At 43.7% G+C, this 8,604-nt stretch overlaps 1 long non-coding RNA gene across 2 annotated transcripts; it reads left to right on the plus strand.

Annotated features, from left to right (window-relative positions):
- The first annotated feature begins 3,655 nt into the window (after positions 1-3,655).
- Positions 3,656-5,892, plus strand: LOC113010711 (uncharacterized). 2 transcript variants are annotated; one of them, XR_003270381.1, is made up of 2 exons: positions 3,656-3,884; positions 5,783-5,892. It is a non-coding gene; the product is annotated as an uncharacterized LOC113010711 (long non-coding RNA). The 2 variants fall into 2 exon arrangements; XR_003270382.1 differs by lacking the exon at positions 3,656-3,884 and adding an exon at positions 5,659-5,691.
- Positions 5,893-8,604: the final 2,712 nt, after the last annotated feature.

The following is an 8,604-nucleotide window of genomic DNA, read 5'->3' on the forward strand; positions in this document are numbered from 1 at the left end:
ATTGGCAAATTGTGGCGTAACTCGCCCGGCGCTGCCTTCCACTCTTGGTGAAACTGTGGTCTCCATCGGTCATCCATCGCTGGATGTGTTTGTCGCCGATGTGTTTGCTGCACTAGGAGCGGAAGATGGCCAGCTTTTCCTTATAATCCGCTGGAAGTTGCTGCGCTACCGTAGTCCTGGTCCGGATGGAAAAATGGCACCGTTTCATAAAATGTGAAAGTGAAACTGCTTTTAGCCGAATGGTGACCGTCGAGACGCTTCTCCCGCTCGTTCTTTGCTCGATGATCCACCGCTCGAGTCTTTCCTCCAACTCGGGCCACCTCGCCTTATGTCCGCGGAAACTCAGCTGCGTTTTCTTGACCTGCCGGAGCTTGTTTTCTAGCTTCCTCCATTTGCGAACCATCGATTCGTTAATCTTAAATTCTCTCGCCGCTGCTTGATTTCCATGTTCCTCCGCGTAGCTGATGGCCTTCAGTTTAAACTGTGCTTCGTAAGCGTGTCTCTTTGCCATTTTCAGGGTTGTTAAAACAACGATGTCCTGCATAACGCACATACCTGTTCTTTTATACAGGTATGTGCGATAAAGTCAACGCACACACTTCACCCTTTAGCGTTCTCATGGCGTTCTCTACTACGTCCTCATTACAACACACAGGGCGCACTGCGCTATAGGGCGCGCCGTACTTTTTGAAGAAAACCTAAGACTTTTAAGTGCGCCTTATGGTTGTGAAAATACGGTAAATGGGTTGAAGCCAGTGCTGTCAAAGAAGCTATATCTCAGGTAGCAGCTGGTAAATTCGTCACTGACATTTTTGCTAGGCATGGTACACCCACTTACCTCATTTCTGACAGAGGGTCTCCTTTGTGAGTGAGCTTTTTGAACATGTTGTTTCTGCCTCAGACAAATGCTACTGAACGCGTCAACCGGACTCTGAAAACTGCAATCCGCGCTTATGTAGGTGATAAGCACACATCATGGGACAAGTTTCTCCCTCAAATTTGCTTTGCTCTGCGCACCGCCCCCCATGACAGTACAGGTATGACTCCTGCCATGATGCTTTATGGTCGTGAGTTAGACACCCCGCTTGACCTTATCACTCAGCCTTCTACAGTAGGTGTTGATGAACCGGGTGTGCCTTACCCTGAGACTCTGAGAGCCTCCCTGCAGGAAGCTCACGACCACGCCAAAGCAGCTTTGGACTATAGCCATGACAGACAAAAACATTACTATGACTTGAAACGTGGCATGTCGATGTCTCGTGTTGGTGACCTTGTGAGAGTTAAGACGCACCCCAGGTCAGACGCTCAGTCTAACTTTACTGCTAAACTTGCACCACTGTTTCAGGGACCATTGTGTGTATCTCAGAGACTCAGTGATGTTAATTTCAAATTCAAATTTTATTTGTCACGTACACAGTCATACACAGTACGATATGTAGTGAAATGCTTGGACAACTGCTCGTGACCTAAAGAAAACAAAAAAGGAAAAGGCTATGAATAAGATAGGAAATAAATATGAAAAATTAAAAAGGGTAAATTTAACTAGGAAGGAATAAAATATAAATTAAGGTTAAAAATGAAATAACTGTACAACACAAATTAGAATGAAGGGTAAATTTAACTGGGAGAATAAGATAAAATATATAAATTAAATTGAAAATAAAATAACTGTACAACAAAATACACAATATAGAACTATATAATAATGTATGAACAAAATACACAAGAAGTATAAATAAATATATACACAATAACAGCAGCAGTGATTTAAGTGATGAAGTGAAAACAATGTCCAGAATGTCCAGTGTGTGTGTAAGAACTATATGTGTGGGTCAGGACTGTGTGGTGGTGTGATTGTGATTGAGAGACCGTATCGCCTGCGGGAAGAAGCTCCTCCTCAGTCTCTCTGTGTTGGTCTTCAGGGAGCGGAATCGCTTTCCTGACCTCAACAGAGAGAACAGTCTGTTGTTGGGATGGCTGAGGTCCTTCACGATCTTCCTGGCCTTGGTCCAGCACCGCCTGCTGTAGATTGAGTGCAGGTCAGGGAGCTCGGAGCGGATGGTGCGCTCAGCTGATCGCACAACCCTCTGTAGAGCTCGTCTGTCCTGCATGGTGCTGTTCCCGAACCAGGTTAAGATGTTTCCCGTCAGGATGCTCTCTATGGTGCACGAGTAAAAGTTCCTGAGCACCTTGGAGGGCAGTTGGAAGTCTCTCAAGCGTCTGAGATGGTAGAGACGCTGACGGGCCTTTTTCACAACGGTGTTGATGTGACAGGACCATGACAGGTCCTGCGTGATGTGAACTCCGAGGTATTTGAAGCTGTCCACTCTCTCCACTGGGCACTCGTTGATGACTCGTTCCTCTCCTGCTTAGTGCTGAAGTCCACTATCAGCTCCTTTGTCTTACTGACGTTTAGAAGGAGGTCCTCTGGCACCAGTTCTCCAGATTCCTAATCTCCTTCAGGTAGGCCGTCTCGTTGTTATCAGAGATCAGGCCCACCACGACGGTGTCGTCAGCAACCCTACAGGCTCACTTGGGTGGACTCCGGTGTGGATGCAGGTGTTTATCATGTTGTGAACATGCAACCGTTCCATACCTGGGACTCTCTCACTTCCAAAGAACATTCTGTTTCATTGCCTGCTGAGAGAGAGACCGCAGAGGGTCTGAACTCTGACTCTCAGGCCCACCCTGGCCCCCCTGCAGATACTGACATTGACTCTGAGCCATTCCCCTTTGATTTACCGGACATTGACTCTTCTTCTGGTGTGGGCGCTGTTCCAGAGAGTGTTTCACCCAGATCTGTCCAGCACCCAGCTGCTGGTGGACATTACAATCTCAGGCCCAGACGTTTCCCCAGAGTTACGTCTGGCTGGAGCAACAAAAGATGGACTAATGATTTTCACACAACCAGGCTTGATCTGAAGTGAAATGTTTTGGTTAAACCTGTTTGATGCTGTCTTGTTGCATTGCTACTTTGAGTCATGATATGTAGATGTTTCTGTTTGCTCTACTTAATCCAGTTTTATGGCTCTTTCGTGCGTTAAGGTTCATTCTTGGCATTTACTTAGAAAAAAAAAAAGAACAAAAGAAAAAAGTGAAAAAAACTAAGAAAACTGATTTTCCACTGTACATATTCGTCTTATTTTCACCAATTTCATTTTTAAATGGTCTTTTGCCCTGTGTGTGTGCACCAATCTTAGCTGTAACCTCTATGTATAGGGTACTGTTAGGTGTGGTGTGTGCTTTTTCGGCTGTGTACGGCTGAGGACAGCCTTTTTCTCACCAGGGGGGGACTATGTAACAGTTGCTATTGTAATGCAGTGTATCACCACATGGCGGCGCCTCCTGTCTCACGACTGGTGTCACCCCCTTTTGGTTCTTCTTCGCACTCCTCCTGAAATGGATGCTCCCGTGTGTACGCGGACTAGTGTGCTCTTTAGTAATGTGTGGTAGAGGTAGCACTTTTATTTTTGATATTGTAAATAAATGAGTACTTTTTGGAAAGTCAGAAGCTGTTGCTCATTCGCTATCCACCTGCACACCTCCGCGGCTGGCTTCATCTCCACTGCACGTTACAATATGTTGATTTTTTTCGCCTACTCATATCATCATTTTTTTACTCCTGGTTCTGTATGTTCATGTTCTGTTCTTTTGTAAACTTCATCTGTTTGTATGTTGTATACTCATTGTGTTTCAATAAAGTTCGATTTAAAAAAGGTACGTTCTAAACGAAGCTTCAGACGTCACTGATCACGTGACTCTGGCCAAACGAATCAAGCCTCGACACGGTGCTTCTGAAGCAGCGCGTTGATCTTTCTGACACACGCACCGGAGCGTCAGCTTCAAGCGGACCATCACTGCCTCTCACATCTAAAGGTGTCAAGGTAACTTTGAACTGAGTTCAGTCAATCTGGAGTTTTTCCAAGTTTTCTGTTGCTCTCTGTGAGAGAAGAGCGTTAAAGGCGGGGCTCTCTTCTATTGGTGTGCAAACCAATAGAATGCATCGTGGTGGGGGGGGGGGGCATCACGGGCATTGGCAAGAAAAAAATAAAATAATCGGTCGTACCCATGCTTCCCCGACGTCATGCCAGCGCATATTGGGAAATTCGTAGGCACCGATCGGTTTTCTATCAGCCATTTGCTGGGAGTAAGGGCGCCCTCCGTTTGCGAGGTGCTGCTGGCGGCACAGGGAGGAGAGGGCGGGGCGGCGGGGAGTCTCTGGCTGGCTGGAGCGGCATCTAATAACCAACTCGCAAAACAAAATAAAAACAACACAACAAACAGATATTATGATACAGACTTATAATCTGCACCGATGTTTTTTCTAAATTCTATAAAGTGAGCGCGAGAGCCCTCGGTGCGCCTGCGCGCTGCTGAAGTCAAAGTAAACTTTATTGTCATCTCCGCTACAGACAGTCCAGCATATAGAGAGACGAGACGACGAGGCTGCAGTTACAGCGGTGCAAGTAAACAAACAACAAATATAAGAAGAGTAAGAAAATAAATCTACACTTTAGGACTCGGGGTAAAGGATCAATAACAATTTAATTTATAATTTACAGTTTGATGATTTAAAGTCTCACACAACCCGTCAAAAGGGGCGGGGCCGGCTGCTTCCAAGTAGAGCACATTTCATTTATAATGATGTAAATCCAAGCCCATCATGGATTCACGATCTGAATCCTGGGTTGTGTGAAATCCCAGAAATCAACCTTAGACAAAGTAAATCTGTGAACTAAGGTGTAGGTCTGTTAGGTTAATTGTGCTGATCCTCGGGTTGGGGGATTTGTGTTTGTACTGGAGCGCAAAATTCAAACCAATGGAAGATGGACAACAAAAGTTCAAAGCCATCAGGTGCTCAGGTTGGAAAAAAGAGAAAAGATGCAGGTAAGCAGACGTGTGATTGGATAATGGCAGCTCATCCTGAACCAATCAGACTAAACTCCAAACAATACATTATGTTACAGATTTTAATATTAATTAGTCATTGTTACTTGTTGATTTGTGCTTTTCTCATTGTGTGACGAATTATGACGACTGTTTGGTAGCTGTTATTGTCTCTCTCTCTCTCTTCATGTGTGTTTCTCTGGTGAAACAATAGTTTTGTGTTAATGTTAGGGCTGCACGATTTTGCATAAAATGAGAATCACGATTTTTTGGCTTAGAATTGAGATCATGATTCTCTCATAACAATAAATAAACATAAAACAACAAATGTCTCACGTTTTGTTGTTGCAGCAAAATGTTGTCCTGCTTGAAATTCCGTCTCCACCGTTGCTCGACGCTGCGTGTACAGAGCAGGTAGTGCAACAATAGAAAAATAGTTGCGGGACGGCACTGTGTAGCGTTTGTCTAGGGTGTTGATCGTTTTCCTAAATCCCTCGTTTTGCACAGTGTTGATGGAGCCATATCTTTGGTCAGGTGATAAGTGATAGCCTACGTGATGTCTTTGTGGCTGCGGGAGTTCGACGTGTATAGGGAAGCGCTGTATAAGGTTCCCGTTATTGATGTTTGGGTGGTTGACCGGGACGGATTTTCTCCTGTCACTTTCTCGTCATCCCTGACGTGCTCTCCGTTGTTGTTTCCCTGCTAATTTTAGCATCACACGGCACAGCTTCTGTATCACGTGGTATAAGGCTCCGCCCTTGTCATTTGTTGAGCAGGAAGAGTGAGCGCTTGTTTTCATGCAGAGTACGTCCCGGATCAAAATGTGAAGTTTTACAAATCACCACTTCTTTAGTTAATATCATTTCAGTCTCAGACAATCTCGTTTCTCTTACAGAGGTTGAATGCACCTTCTGCGGATGGCGGTACCACACAGTGTGCGTGGACTTCCCCTGCACAGAAGGCAACTACAAATGCTGTGAATGCTAAATAAACAGAAACAAATGATCCCTGTTGTCTTTGCTTGATGATTGGTTTGAGTCTTGACAATCCACATTGCTGGTGTTGCATCTTTCAAAGCCAGCAATGGCAGGTATCAGTGCTCAAAGCTTTTGTGTTTGTTTCCAACAAGTTGCCCACCTCGGGAAACAAAAATGTGTTCTTTTACTTGTCAGATGAACATATGAGACACTTTGACTCTTCAGTGCAGTGTGGAGCCTAACAAAGATCTGTTTTGTGTCCCAGCTGATCAGCAGGAGGAGGAGAGTCTGACGGAGCAGCAGAGGAACATTTTCAGCTACTTGGACTCAGCTCAGCCACTACAGAGGAAACAATGAGCTCAACACAGAAGGTGACAGACAGAGCAGGACCATATGACCAAAGATATTTATCACCATATACATTTGAACAGTTGCCATAACGATGTAGCTGACGATAGAATTGACACCAGACAAAATACTTTGCAGCTCCACAACTTTATTAAAAACCCATCAATGTATTTTCACTGAAACAAGCAGCTGTTGTTTATGTGCATTAAAGTTATATAAAAATGTAACAGTGCAAATGCAAATTCCTCGCTGACAGTTTAACCAAAAGGCGTTTCCAGTGGAAACTGGCCGACACATCCTGAGCATAACCATGTATAATATCCACTAAACTTCAGAAGAGGTTATACAGTCGTGGCCAAAAGGTTTGAGAATTGCATAAATATTGGAACCTGGAGAAGTTGCTGCTTAAGATTTTATAATAGCATTTTGCCTGCACTCCAGAATGTTATGAGGAGTGATCAGATGAACTGCATCGTCCTTCTTTTTATAATACAGATTTGTACTTTATTTCAAATTGAACCTTTAAAGGGGCATTTCTGGACTTTTAAACACCAGTAATGTACTTTTAAGGGAACATTCAAAAAAAATGTTCCTATAGGTACAAAAATGTTCTTATTTCGTATTTCTGAGAGTGTATCATGTAACACTATAGATCAACTTAGCTCAGAATATATAAAGCATATAAACAGTTACAGCAATATGATGCAACAAACACAGCAGCTACTGATCCAAAATACTCAAAGCTTCATAGAACTGAAACCAACATTTATTTTTAGCTCCATCCTGCTGCTGATACAGACTTTAGGTTTCTGAACATTAAACTTGTTGCTGCCTTTCATAGTGTGTAACTTGAAGGCCCTGAGTACTTTCTCCCACACTGAAAACACTGGGATGATCACATTATTTGAACATTACCTAATAAGACTGATTCAGCACAGACAGTTATGTTAGATTTGTATTGTTGATTGTTATTTATGCTTAGAAATATTTACTTATATATGCTTAGAGTTTTGTAATTAGTTGTAGATTGGTAGAGGTTTTGATCCTTGATAGTCTGCAAACTTTGTGTGTATTAGACAGCACTTTGGGAGCATGAGAGGTCATACCATGTCTTATTGTTTTATGGTAGGATTAACGTAGCTACGTCTGTTCTAGTCTAAGTGCTTTTCTGTTTAGATGAACTGCTGGACTTCCTCACCGGGGGGGGGGGTCTAGTCTACCCTCTTCCTGACCAAGGATGTTTGACCCTTTGATCAGCAGTCCACACACACACACACACACACACACACACACAGGCAAGGTACTCTTTGTTTGTATGTAGACGTCATATGTTAATGAACTTATGCATATTCATGTAACCTCAATAAAAGAACAGTGGTACGGGAGAACGGACGAGAGCTACTGGGGTCAAGCGAAGGAACGGCGCTCTGTCTGGTTCTCTCCCGTGCACGAGTAACATGAAGAAGTTTGCCTACTTGCGTCTTGCTTGCAGTGTAATTATATTGTCTTAACGTTCCAGCGAATAGGTTTATGCTACAAACCTATCAAGTTATGTTAAACTTTCCTAGCAGTCCTTCACAAACAGGGAACAGTCTGTCTATTCTCTCCATCTGTCAGCTGCTGCTGGCTCTTCCTCCTCCTCTTCCTCACACACTGCTGAGTTTGTCCTGGTGGATCATCAGGGCTGCAAAGCCTCACAGATGATGTGCAGCAGTGGCTCCCTCAGTCTGTCCTCACTCTGGACACTTGCAGTCGTCACACATGGAAATCAAATGTGTGATAAGCTGCAGGATTCAAACACAAGTGTAACTTATAAACACATGTTCATACTTTTATTCCACAATCAGAGAGAAAGAAACAGAGAGAGAGTGCAGGACAGACAGACAGGTGACAGTCTCAGGTGTACACACTGCTACACAACAGCACCAGAGAAGCAGGATTTAGTGTTTGTGTTATTACGAGTGTAAACAAGAAGAGTTCCAGATGGTGCAGTGGACACATGTGTGACTGCTGTGATTAAAGCATCTTTCTTTCAGCTTAACGAGTGAACCGTCAGCTCGTTCAAACACACGTTAAAGTGCGTTTGGCTCGACACCACCGAACAGAGGCAGCAATATAACACAGCTAACATTAACAGTGCAGTGAATCCTGCTTGTGCCGTGATGTTCAGGACTGCAAACCGAGCAGCATCACTGACTTTCAGCTTGTTGTGTTTGTGGATATATGACTGACTTTAATTATCCACAAAATCATCACATTCTCTGTCAGATTAAGGTCGACTATCCGGTTGTTCAGTGATGACGCGACGAATCCTACTTCCGGGCCTAAAGTAGTCTGCGTTTAATATAGCTTTTTTGTTGTTAACATGTTTAATGTTATGTATTTTCTTCTA

This window comes from Astatotilapia calliptera, chromosome 18, assembly GCF_900246225.1.
Source record: "Astatotilapia calliptera chromosome 18, fAstCal1.2, whole genome shotgun sequence".
Taxonomy (NCBI): Eukaryota; Metazoa; Chordata; class Actinopteri; order Cichliformes; family Cichlidae; genus Astatotilapia; species Astatotilapia calliptera.